The following is a 12975-nucleotide window of genomic DNA, read 5'->3' on the forward strand; positions in this document are numbered from 1 at the left end:
TTTTATCTTTAAAAGTATCCCTTTAAAGCAAGACATAAAAATAGTCAGTAACTGGAGGAACCATTGTTAATGTTTTTCTTCATTTCTAGTGTGTTTTTTTAATTCCTCAGTTGTGATTCATTTCTTGTGACTTATGCATATGAGTAAAATGGATGGAAATATTTTTGTTAGGCAGAGATTAAGCTTTAACTAACTTTTCTTCACGTACCCTTTGAATATGAAAATATTCTTTTGGTGATGAAAAAAAATACATTTCTCAAATTTTCAATATTTTCTCCTAGTTTATGCTAATCCACACAAAGAGTGGCAGGTCCTGTACCTAGAAATAGTTTACACTAGAACAGTACAAGAAATTAATTTTTTGGTTGACTAGTGGTTTTTTTAATTCCCCTTAAAAATGAAATTTAGTTAAATAGAAGAGAAGAATATAATTCCAAAATGAAAAACATCAAAACAACTGTAACACTTCCTAGGTGGGGTTTTTCTCCCCATCCCCACCCTTCATTTTGGAGTGGGCAAAGCTAAGGGGAGAAAAATGAATTCTTTGAACCTGACACGATATCAGCTAGTTTTAGTCAACTGAAGAGGCATTTGTCTTTCTCAGCTCTCTCTCTTGCTTGTGTTTGGTGCAGGCAGATTTATGACGCCAAAGCCAGGATTTAGGCACCTGTTTTCCCACCAGTTTTTAATGAGAACTGAGGATCCAAATCCTCTTTGGGCAGCTTTCAAAACAGCAGCCCTCTCTTCTTCGTTATGCTTTTTGGGCAATACAAAGGTGGCCGTTCCAGCTCTCAGAGCGTAGGGCCACGAGGTCCTGTCCAGGCTGGTGCAGCCGCCCACGGCACACTTGTGGGGAGAGAGGCACAAGCCAGAGCTGAGGGTCTCCCCGAGCCCCCCGCTCTGATGGACGGCCCCTCACCCATGGGCACCTCGCAGCCCCCCGCCTCCTAGCACCCCTCGTAAGGGTCCCCCACCGCCAGCAGGAATGAGCACATACCCACGCTGACCGCAAGCTCTTGACAGCCACCATGTTGCAGGTAGGAAAAACAAACACACGCCTCCCACCCCCCCAAAATCTCCTCCCAGCCCCACGTCACAAGCAAACGCTTCCCACTTGCCTGGGCATTAACCCAGGTCATCTCTCTGCCCCCACCCTCTCCTCCCAGGTTTCCAAATTTGACATTGCTGGCAGGATCTGGCCGAGAGGCGAGTTGAGTTTCCCCCATCAGGATAGCCGTTTCCTCAGCCTGTTACCCTGTTCCCTGCCCTGAGAGTGGGGACAGGAACGGGGGCAAGAAAGGAAAGGCAGACAGTAAGAAACAAAGAGGAGAGCAGACAGGTAGCTGGCTCTCTCCCAACACCGATGCATCCTTGCTGAGCTGAGGGACATCGTTCTCAGAGATCAGCATGAATGCATTTCCCAGATGCATTTGTCTAAACCAAATTACTAGCTGGTTTTTTCTTTCTTTTTTTTTTTTTTTTTTTTAAGCAGTCCCTTTTGATATCCATAATCTCCATGAAGATAATTCATGGCATTCTGTATAACGTTACTGGGTTGTAGAGCAGAGCTGGCTGAACTCACTGCAAAGGGCTCTAGATTAAATGCAGGTAACAGTTATGAATCGTTCATTGTAATTTACTGACTGCGGTGGGGGGAAGACAGAGGGCATGGTGTGGTTTTCACAGCATGAATTAGAGTTCTCTGGTGAAATGAGGGTGCTTTGTGCTGATTAAATTATAAGAAATGTGCACCTGGGCCACATAAAGACCCAACGTTCTCTCTCTATAGTTTGACTGATAATATGAATGATGTACATCATAATTTCTGCATCATCTGAAAGTTTAATACATGTAATTGTGAGCTGCTTTTCTTCCTTGAAATTGCAAACACAGCAAAATTGCAGGCTTGGTGCTACTGATGAGTCATTGTTGGCCTGCTGTATCTGTATTACAATGGCCATACGTAGAGAGAACTATGACACCCCATTTTACCATTATTATCTGTTTCCTTTTGAGTTGTTTGCACAGCTGAATGGCTCAGAAGGAGCCTGGGTCAAGTAGCAGGGGAGGAGGAGTTGAACTGATAGCTTTTAACAGAGATGAGTTCAGTATGATCTCAGCCATCTAAAATATACAGTGTTTTCCATGATAGCTGAGGGAAAAGGCACTTACAAAAGTATGAAGGTGTACATGTAAAAGCAAGAGATCAAACATTAATAGAGCAATGCAGAAACCTGAGTGTGTTAAATAGCAGGGCATCGTTTTCCTCTATCTATACCTATGAAAGCTTAGAATACAACATAGAAAGGAATTTAGCCAATTGTGCTAAAAAGGCAGCTATATAAAGATACTTTAATATCCACCAAAAAAAGCCAGCACTTCAGTTGTTGAAGCAGTCCATTGTCAAGGATTTCTTCTTTAATATTTTTTCCATCATAACTCCAGAAGTCTGGGATGTATGTGTAGACACATTATTCTTTTCAGATGCTTTAAATCTGAAAAAAATTGTGTTGAATTAAAAAAAAACAAATGTTCTAAATTGGAGGTTAACAGCATCACTTCACTTACTACAGTTGAAAGAAAATAAGTTACTGAAAGACTGTATTATTTCTTTAGAAATAAAATAGGAGAAGCTGCAGAGAAACATCTATATTTACTAGATCAAAGACAGCAATATTAATCTTTGTGAATGTTATAAAAAAGGAATAGTGGGGAAAAAAGCCTATGAAAGGATAATCTGCAGTGGATGGGATATACTTGCATAAGGCGGCACTCCTGAGGAAGGGCTTCTTTGGTTCAATGCACACTTCTGGTATTGCATACCCGATTTCTCTATCATCTCGGGTTTTTGGAAAGCATGTAGAAGGAAAAGTGTTTTATTAAGGTACACTCTTTCTTATGCAAATCACAGTCTGTTTGTATGTTTTTCACAGAAATAAAACTCAATTGAATACGGTGCTGTTAATTTTTAATTACAATTCAGTCAGATGATGCTGATCCCTTATTCACCTTGAAAAAACAGCTTTGAAGAGTTATTGGAGAGAGTGACAGAGAACAGCTCAGACAAAAGTAAACTCAAGATACAGCTTTCATAACTGCCTACCAAACTGACTGCTACTCCAGGCAGGATCACAGTAGACCACAGCCTTCATTAACTATAGGATCAATTGTGATAGACACTGTGTAGTCTTGGAGACGACAAACTCTTTCAATCAAGCTCATACAGTCTCTTCTAATCTTAAGAAAACACATTCCCCAAATCAAAGACCTGTGGTAACAATCACACAGCATCACTGTGATACACAGCAAGAATTTGGTTACGTAGATAGAGAACATACACCATGGTTAGTGTAGGGGTTATGACAAGTTGCTGGGCATTGAAATATTGCCTTCTGCCTGGGGATGGATTTGGCATCTCTATTCCAAAAAGTCTTATAGTAGATAGTAGTAAAATGATAACAGGCATATCGTGATATTATCCTGTACAAGAATGAGCAACTGGTGCTATTGGCTTCACAAAAAAACAGGAAGCATACTCAGATTATGTTTCAAATTTTGCTGATGTAATAGTAAAACCTCTTTCTTTAATAGCAGAAATTTTCTTCCCTAATGTCTAAAACCTTCAAGGTGATGAAATTATTTCAACATAACTTCATCCTACTAAGGAAAGGAATCCAACGTATTTCAGCTGGCACAAGGGCTGACTGTCATTTCTTCTCTGAATAAAACTGAAAGCCGTTATTTCCTCCATGAGACTAAGTGAAAATAAGGGAATATGAGGACCTGCACAAGTTAGATTTAAGGTACTATTAATAGCAGCTCTCAGTATAAGCTCTAAGCATTCATCTTTTAGTTGATCACTGATACAAAAGGAGTAGTTCGGTTTAGAGTAAGCAGAGACATGGGCCATGCACATCCCTGGACAAGCTCTCTGACTACCACAGAAGGACAGGAATTGCATATTATGTTGGGTTTTTTCAGACCACAGAACCAGCTGAGAGACAACATACTGGTTTGGAGTCTGACTGCCTTTGTTTCTTCTGAACTAGGTAGGTAAGTATAATAAATTACAGTTTCTGAATAAGAGTTTTGTAAATTTTAAAATTATTTCAGACAGAGGACAATTTCATCGCCTGAAGTAAGGAACTGGGGCCTTGCAATACGTGGTCGTGGCAGCTCAACCACTCTCTGGGCATAAGAAGGCCTTGCTCTTCTAAACTCAGAAAAAAGGCTTACTCTTACACAGAACTTATTTTTCATCGCTTTTTAGGCTGGTAATAAAGATAAGACAAGCTGGAGAAGCAAAGGAGACAGAGTAAAGGACTATATCAAAGCCTGGCCAATTTTTCCACAAGCTGCAAGTGTCCCAAATACATGAGGGATCATGGTATCAGTGACTTGATTTCACAGAGGTTGCCAGGACTCGGTCCTTCTGTGCCAGAAATCTGCCACAAGAGTGAGCATGCCTACACTGTCACTTGGAAAATAAACATTTTCAGTCTTCCCTGACAGCGACACCAGTCTGGATAAAAGCATTAGACTCCAGCTAGTGTTTTAACATCTATAATTTTTTTTCAGGTTATGCGAGATAATCAGAAAAAATAAGCCAAAGGAGCATATGTACATATAAAGTGCCAGAAGAAAGCTGCTGGAACTAGGCTGGTCCTGGGAAGAAATCATGCACGGGACACAAAGACCACTGAGCCATAAACGAACAAAGCAGAAGGACACAACAGCTTATTTATTAAGCGATGCTCTGCCTCCCTTACTTGCAGTGCACAGTATTTCACTACAGTCTCACCGGGACTATTACCAGAGCAAATTACCACTCAACATGAATAAATGTGGAAAAGTCTGGGTCTAAGCTTTTAAGTGTTTGGGTGTTTGGGGTTCTTTTAATGTTTTAATGTGGCTTAAATGGTTTTTAATATTATGCACAGCTACATTATAGGGGCAATTCTGTATAGATGAAGCTGAGCCGAGCTCTCTGTTGAAAGGTCAAGGCTTGTAAGTGTTACTAATTAGGGACACAGACATAGAATGAGTTATGTTCCCTTAGATAAGGAAAAGGAAGGAGATCTAGCTCTTGTTTAACATTACATGAAATCACTTTTGCTTCTCCATGGCAGAGTTTAAAAATGTCACGAAACAGATGCCCTGGTTCTTAAGCTGCATTCTGCCCTACCCAATAGGTGCAGAATCACAAAAAAGGCAGGTATATACTATGCTATTTCAAATTTCAGAAGAAAGCTTATCTATCACAAAGGTTTTGCCAGTCTCACAAGAAGAGAGGCTAACATGAGATTTCTCTGTCAGAATCCAGCTCAATGAATCAAATGTCAGTGTGGAGGAGGATGCGATGAGAGCACAGAGGGCACAGAGAAGGCAGGAGGTGATATACAAAAGCTGAAAAGTCTATTTTGTGAGGTCAGGGAGGTGACAGTTGAGACCACTGAATCAGAATGGTCTTTTCAGGTTGCAGTTCTCATCAGGGTGAAGGATGCTCTCCTTTAAAGAAAAACCGTTGCAACTATTACATGGTACAGCTGGTACGTAACTGTAACTAGAAACGAGAACAAAAACTCACCACTGCTAATGCTAACCTTTCCTTACAATATCAAAAATCGGTGTGAATATTTGGAACTTAGGCTATGTTTCCTCTGATGGCCATACACAGTCGAGTTAGACAAAGGGCTAATGCCTATTACTCAACAGGTTACCTTTGTATAGGCTCAGCTCTTCATCTTGTACCGCTTTCAAGAAGATCAGCTGCTAACAAAGCGAAAAAGAAACTTATTAGAGAACAACAACAAATTGTTTCCCTTCAAATCACAAGTTAACCTAGTAGGTTGAGACTCACCTCTAAGACAAACACTCGGATCTGAACTGCTGTTGTTAAGGTGATAGAGACTATGATACTTTACAGAGGTGAACACAGAGGTTACACTCCTGACAGCTCTAGATTGCTTTGTCTACATTAATAACAACTCTGAATAAAAGGCATGTAGTCCAGCTGTACAGTCTCACACTTAACTTTTGCATTAGTGTCCCTGGCCTCCCAGGGGGCTCTTCTTGTACTTTGTATGTTTATGGACAAGACATAAATGACCCTATGTGCATCAGCTGGGCTCAGTGAGCATCTCTCTTTCTCCTCAGCTATCCATCAAAATTATTCCCTGTGATTACCCTATGGTCACGTCAGAAATACAGCGATACCTTGAAAAGTTAAATAAAAGGCCTAGCAACTAATCCTGGAAACCTTATTCACACAAGCCGGCTCGGCGTGAAACAGAGGTACTGCAGCTGATGAGGCTATTGCACCTGCATGTGTAAGCAGCACAAGTGCCTCTTGCAGACAGATCCCTACTGATTTCCACTTGGCTTTTCCTTTTTGCTGCTCAGCATGCAGTTAGTTTATGAGAAATAGGGGGTGTGCATGACGAAGTTATATACAGAGCGCGTGAAATAATAAAGCTTTTACCTGCACTCGAGTCACAGAGAGGCATCGCTCCTGCCGTGGAGCTCTGGATTCAGTGCCAAGCTCTACCTCAGGGATTCTTGCTTAACCCGGGATGGGGTCACCAGGCTGCCCAGGAAACACAAGTAACACTGGAATACACATCAGCATCACCTCTGAGAACATATGCTAATGTTAGGGTCGGATTTATTTTGTCACTGTGACTTTAAAGATCAAATAAGCAACAAGAGATATTTTCAAATGGACGCTTCCCGATTATATCAAAACGCCCATTCTAGAGCTGTCCTTAAAACTTGCAATAAGGAGCTTCAGGAACGCGACTGGGAAAACCATACTTTTCAAGTACATGCACTTGCTGTCCGTGAAGGCTAAGTAACTGAGTGACTGGTCAGAACCAGAAATTCAGGAGAAACTGAGCTTGGCTGCTCCCAATCACAATTCTGCCGCGGGGCACGAATTACTCTTCAAAATCCCGTCTACTCATCTGGTCACCAGCTCGCCTGCAGCATTGACTGTTAACTGCATCATGTTGCTTGATGGGTTTATGATGTGGACAAACACGCATTGAAGAGTAAAACATGCCTATTGAAACTAATTTCCAGTGTGACCTATGCCAGGATTAAACTGAGGTCTCCAAAGGTGAAAGGAGAGTGTATCAATCAACTGCGCCTTATAACTACCCTGTCAGCCGTAGAACACATATTGAATAAAATTAAGTGCTAAATCAACTTAGCTATACACACAAAATAATTAAGTACTATTTATTGATTTGCATTTTCATTGAAAGGGAGAAAAAAAGGACAATCAAGCTGTTTTGCTGCACAAGTTTCAGTATGTTGGTCTCATATAGGCGATAGCTTGAGATTTTATTGATGCTAAAATAAAACCTTGCAGCCTGTAAATATTAGGCTTTCTCTTTTGTACAAAAGCAAAATTTTTCAGTATAACAAAGCACGCATTTAGATGGATATATGCAACAGATTCTGAAATTATCTTCTCTGGACACTTATTCCACATTTCAGAGTGCCTATTCATTTTAAATTATGGTGTTTGTAAGAGACTTAAACTAAATTGAAATAAAAGAGAATATCCATTTAAAATTAAAAGCACCCATGTTAATACATGCAGTGTCAATACACCTGTCTGCACTGAAGGAGGCCTCTCAGGCACAAAAAGCCTCAGAGGAAAAACTTTGTTGAATGGCTTAACCAAGAGTTAAAATACCTTTAAAATAATCACTAAAGATACACTGAAATTTACCATTATTAAAATTATGTTTAATTATAAAAAGAAAAGCTCAGGAAAAAAAAAATCAAAAAGAACATATTATAAAATAGTCACTTGTAAGATATTGTTCTGTTCTCTAATATAAAAATAACTGTTTATTAATAGCATTATGCAAATAGCTCCAGCTGATTTATCGAAAATTCAGCAGTAGCAGGAAAATGCCAGAAAGAGGCAAAGTCTCAGCACCAAACTCACAAAACTCTTTAAGTCACAATCTATGTTACATTTAGAGATGACAGCAAATACTGCAAGATTTTATGGAAAAATCTCCCCTTGCTCAGAGGAGTTAAAAAAACAAAACAAAACAAACAAAAAAACCCCACCAACAGAATATCCAAGGCAGTAACAAAAATAAGGATGGGTTTACAAAGATTATTTATGTGAGTCACTAAGACAACTCAAATGGGTAAGAGATGCAATGATCTATCTCTGACAGTTATCTGATAGATATATGACTACCTAGAAAGAAGAACTGGAAACTGATTGCAAAAACAAGGAAAACATAATTATTACAAGCAGATCCCATCAGGTAAGATTATATAAAGTATATGGAGAAAATAATGTAATATTATTATATATTATATAATAAATATTCTCAATACTAACACATTTTCAAAAAGGCTCAAATCTAATTTGTATGAGCTTGGTCAGGAGCATTGTCCAAAATCTGTTATGTCTGGGGATTAAGAGCATGATGCCTCTACATTTCTTTCATCCTGTTCCACTGTTTTATTGTACCTTTTCCCTCTGTTTTCCCTGTATGATGGGTCTCATACTGGACTTGCTAGTGAAATTATTAGTGGTATTATCCCACAGCTGTAATGTCTGGAAGAGCTATCCTTGTGAAGAATAAACATTTTGTTGAAAACCCAAAAATCTATGAACAAATTGAAGTTCCTAATATTTTTTACACTGTTTGGGATTAGGTCAAGAATAATGAAACTTTCATACAATCAGAACAGTTCACTGTTTATCTGGACTTCAGCAATTTTTTTTTTTTTTTTTTTTCCTAAAATTTGTAATACTTTGGTTAGGCACAGTTTTGCTTGTGTGTTTTAGATTCATTGCTCATGCACTAATTCTGCAGAAGCTGTACACATACCCTAAAGTCTAGAAACACACTCAAGTCTGACTTCAATGCAAAAGAAGCATGTTTTTGGATGGGTACTGTATAAAACAGGTTATCATTGTGAATACTCACAATTATGAATTCAAAACTCACTTCCCATTTTTGTCCCACAGAATTAGCATAACATTTATTGCTCCAGTGAATATTCCCTTTATATTCTGTAGAATATTCATGGAAATTAAATGGAAAAGAGGTACAATCAGCTTCATTAAAAATTCAAATGAATGTTTTCCATTTTTGGCAGCATTCCTCATACATCATTAAAAACCAAAATAGTTATTCCATGAGAAATGTAAGTATAAACAAACAAACAAAAAAATGCCTTGTGGCTCCCCCTCCCTATGACCTGCCACTGAAACAGTCCCCTCCTGCTTCCAGTGCTCCCCGCAGCCCCCCTCCCACCCTCCCTGAGGAAGGCCCCTGCTCCCAGCCCTCCTCCTCCTCCTGGAGGAGGAAGATGCCCTGACAAGAGACAGAGGTGCCACCGGCTGGTGACACGCTCCACGGAGCAGCAGCCATTTCCAGGAACCGAATCCCTTTGGGACTCGCTGCTCCCAAGACATTTGGTTGATGTCGGCCAGCACGTTCATGGGCTTTCAGGAGCAGGAAAAAGGATGGAGGCTGACAAGGTGATTGTATAAAACAAGCTAATACCAGAAAGAGCCACAGCCCACTCCTCTGTTATTCATTTCTTTCTCATCTGTCAGATGCATGTCATGTAAAACAGGCAAGTGCCTTATAATGACTTAATTTTATGATGGAGTGGGATTTTTCAAAAGGAAAAGAAAAAAAAAAAAGAAGAATCTTTTAAAGCAAGTGTGAGCCCTTTCACTGGGTACTGTCCCGCGCTCTGAAGCTCTGAAAATAATTAAATGCAGGATCTGTGCAGCAGCAGGGAGCCGCTACCAACACCAGCGGCAAAGGACGTGCCGTGGGGACCTAGGGAGATGTGACGTGGGTCCACTGGCACAAGGCACACGTGCAGGGCAAACCCTGACCCTTGACACCTCATTTACAATTTTAGGGAGTGGGGGTGGGGGGGAAGGACCATTTAGAGGGAAGACTGCTTTTGAATCTTATCATGCTTTTTTTTTGAGATCAGGTATGTACCTGAGGCTCCACTTACATTTGTTCACCATTTCCTCAGTGTCTCTCTCTATTCTGTAAAGTATTTTTGTTTCCCCTACTGAAAGTCTACCATTTATTGAGTACAAGCACACCTAATACTCCTGAAAAAGTAATGCTGACATTGCATCTGCTTTGATATGACTGGGTCCCCCAAGACAATCTTTTGCATAAAGCCCTGAGGAGGTTGTAGTCAACATTGTTAATGGAGGGGGGAAAAAAAAAAAAAAAAAAAAAAAAAAGGAAGAAGACACATGGGCTTTCCAAACATTTTGGATATGTAAATTTAAGAAATAGGCATAAAACCTCTTATAGAGACAGCCTCAGGAAGATGATTTAAACCAATCCAGTTTAGACTATTCTTTATCCCTGAGAGTCACTCTAAGAAAAAGTGGGTTGGAAAAAAAGAAATCCAAATCACTGTTTTAAAAATCACAAAGGTCAGGAGAGCTCAGTCCAGTGTTCTGGGCTGGCTACCTTTGCTCTTCTCAAGAAGAGTGTTTGGATTTTGAAGATTTGTTGTGTACAAAAATTATGGAGGTTGGATTTGAGTCCTTCTGGAAAAAGTCTTCACATGTTAGTTTCAGGGAATAATATGGACTCCTCAGTGAACACAGCAAAGACCAAAGAGATAACAGCTAATCCTCCCTGACACATGCATGTATAAAAACTGAAAAGGAACTCTATAATAAAAGACAAAAAAAGATGTCATTACAGAAAAAAAATTCTTTCCCTTGTTAAAAAAAAAAAACTACAAAGAAAAAAGAAAAACAACCTCTCCCCCAATAAAAAGTAATACATTTAAACTGGAACACAGACTTTAACTGGCCCTGAATATATAGCTAAAAAAGTAATCAGCAAATTATTGTTACCACTTTCCAGAAAAAAAAAGTTATTTAAAAATATAAAACCCAATTCACTGAATACACAATAGTGAGTTTCAGCCTGTTGAGCTCCTCCTAACACATAAAGAGTAAATATTGCAAACAGCAGGAAAATACTTTGTTAACTTTTAAAAATGTAATAGCATAACATTTACCACACAAACATACACTATGGAAAATGTGCAGTTTTAAGGCATCCTCATTCCAATTTTTAGAGCCTTTAAAAGAGTATGAGCCTATACATAGGTACATATATATATCTATATAAAATCATAATGTTTTAGCATAGTAGTCTGTCATTTATGCTTAAAATTACTAGAACCATTGTAGCTGGCACAAATACCTCGGTATTATGTTACTTCATACTTGATTTAGAAGTAGCTCTCCAAGATGGGTAAACATAGCCTAAGCAGTAGAGATCAGACTTTGGGCACAGAACAGCATTTTCAAAATGAGATGCTCAGACTTCAGCTTCAGAAATCACACCTGGATTAGTGGCAGGTGAAAGAATCGTTGCCTCAGATTCTTTTACTTCATTGTCTACATCAGAATATCTGTTTAAATTGACATTTTAATAATTGACCATTTTGCTGTAGGGCTAGCACTACAGAAATTGTGTTCAGTAGATCTTTATTATAATGTAAGGCAAGAAGAAGATAGTCTCCCTCTAGTTTACTTTGGCATTTACTTCCATCTATGCACTTAGAAAGGAAGAAAAAGATGTCTGTTGAAAAACAGGTGAAATCACAGGAAAACATAGGGAGGTGAAACCACCTCTTCTAGAGGGCTGTGCCCCTCGGCATTGCAGTGCGGAGTAAAGCTACTGCAATGGGCTGGGCAGCCTGGTACCACGACCCAGCCTGCAGGAATCGCATGCAAGAGCAGTGCCCGCCGTCAGTGGGATGGCTGAAGTCCCCAGTGCGGCAGTCAAGCTGGACGGCGACTTGAGACTCTGCTGAGACCGCATACGAGCTCCCTGTCCCTCACACTTGCCCCTCTTTGAATAACAAAAGCCACCCCGCACCCCCCCCCCAAAAGTCAGGTTTTGAGCAGGTAGAGTTTTCTGATCTCTTCCAGACCTTGAGATTGTTTTATGGCCATTCCCGCAAAGAAAGCATTTAATCTCAACCCATTTTATCTGGACAATAATGTGTTATAGGGGAAGACCTGCTGACCATACCCAGTCAAACAAACCATCAGGCTGAAGTCAACCCTGTTCCCTGTTCGGCCATGAGGCAGCCATTCTCAGAACAGGCTTCGTTTGAGTTGAACACTGCAGCTGATATTCCAGGTTTTCTACAAAACTATACAGATGCTACCACTTCAGTTCTACTGCTGTTTTGCAAGATTCCCATAACACACCAAAAAAATGTTGACACACTTATCTATAAAAATATAGCCAACATTAATACACGATACTGTGAACCAGACCACAGTGTGTGCCTGTTTATCTTCAAATAATATGAATATGCATATGTCTAACAACCCACTCACTCCAGCAGAACAAAGAGCAGAAATGCAACAGACTGTAAGTGGCGGCGTAAAGCCACCAAAGTGCTCTGCAATTTAAATGTTTTCCTACTTCTGCTACTTAAAAACTGCTGCTATCTTCAGACATCACTTTCCACAGGAACAACAAATCTAACTTTTCACATCAGCAGTTTGCCTGTACCAGATGACTTGAAGGCCCTGCCACCATAAATAGACCGGACCAAATGAGGTCCAGGGAAGCGGCACATTGGGTTCCCTGTATAAGGGAGAGGAAAAATTACACAACACCTTATCCTGGCCAAAATGAAGTCAGCTCAGAAACAGATGGAAACCAGTTCACTAGTTCAGCCAGTTACACATACACTACTTGCTGAACACTGAAAGTCACCTCCCATCTTGCCCAGAGCAATGGGACCACACAGCCTGGGGACACCTGTGTGTTTCTGAGCATAGAGCAGGAAGAAGAAGGAGGAGGAGCTGCTCTTCTAAACTAGCTCTATGCCACCAGGACGTTCTCCACAGACAAGTCATCCCCTCCTGCCTTCAGTCCTACCTTTCATAACCTCGGTGCACACAGATCC

The sequence above is a fragment of the Haliaeetus albicilla genome, chromosome 6 (genome assembly GCF_947461875.1).
Source record: "Haliaeetus albicilla chromosome 6, bHalAlb1.1, whole genome shotgun sequence".
NCBI classification, from domain to species: Eukaryota; Metazoa; Chordata; class Aves; order Accipitriformes; family Accipitridae; genus Haliaeetus; species Haliaeetus albicilla.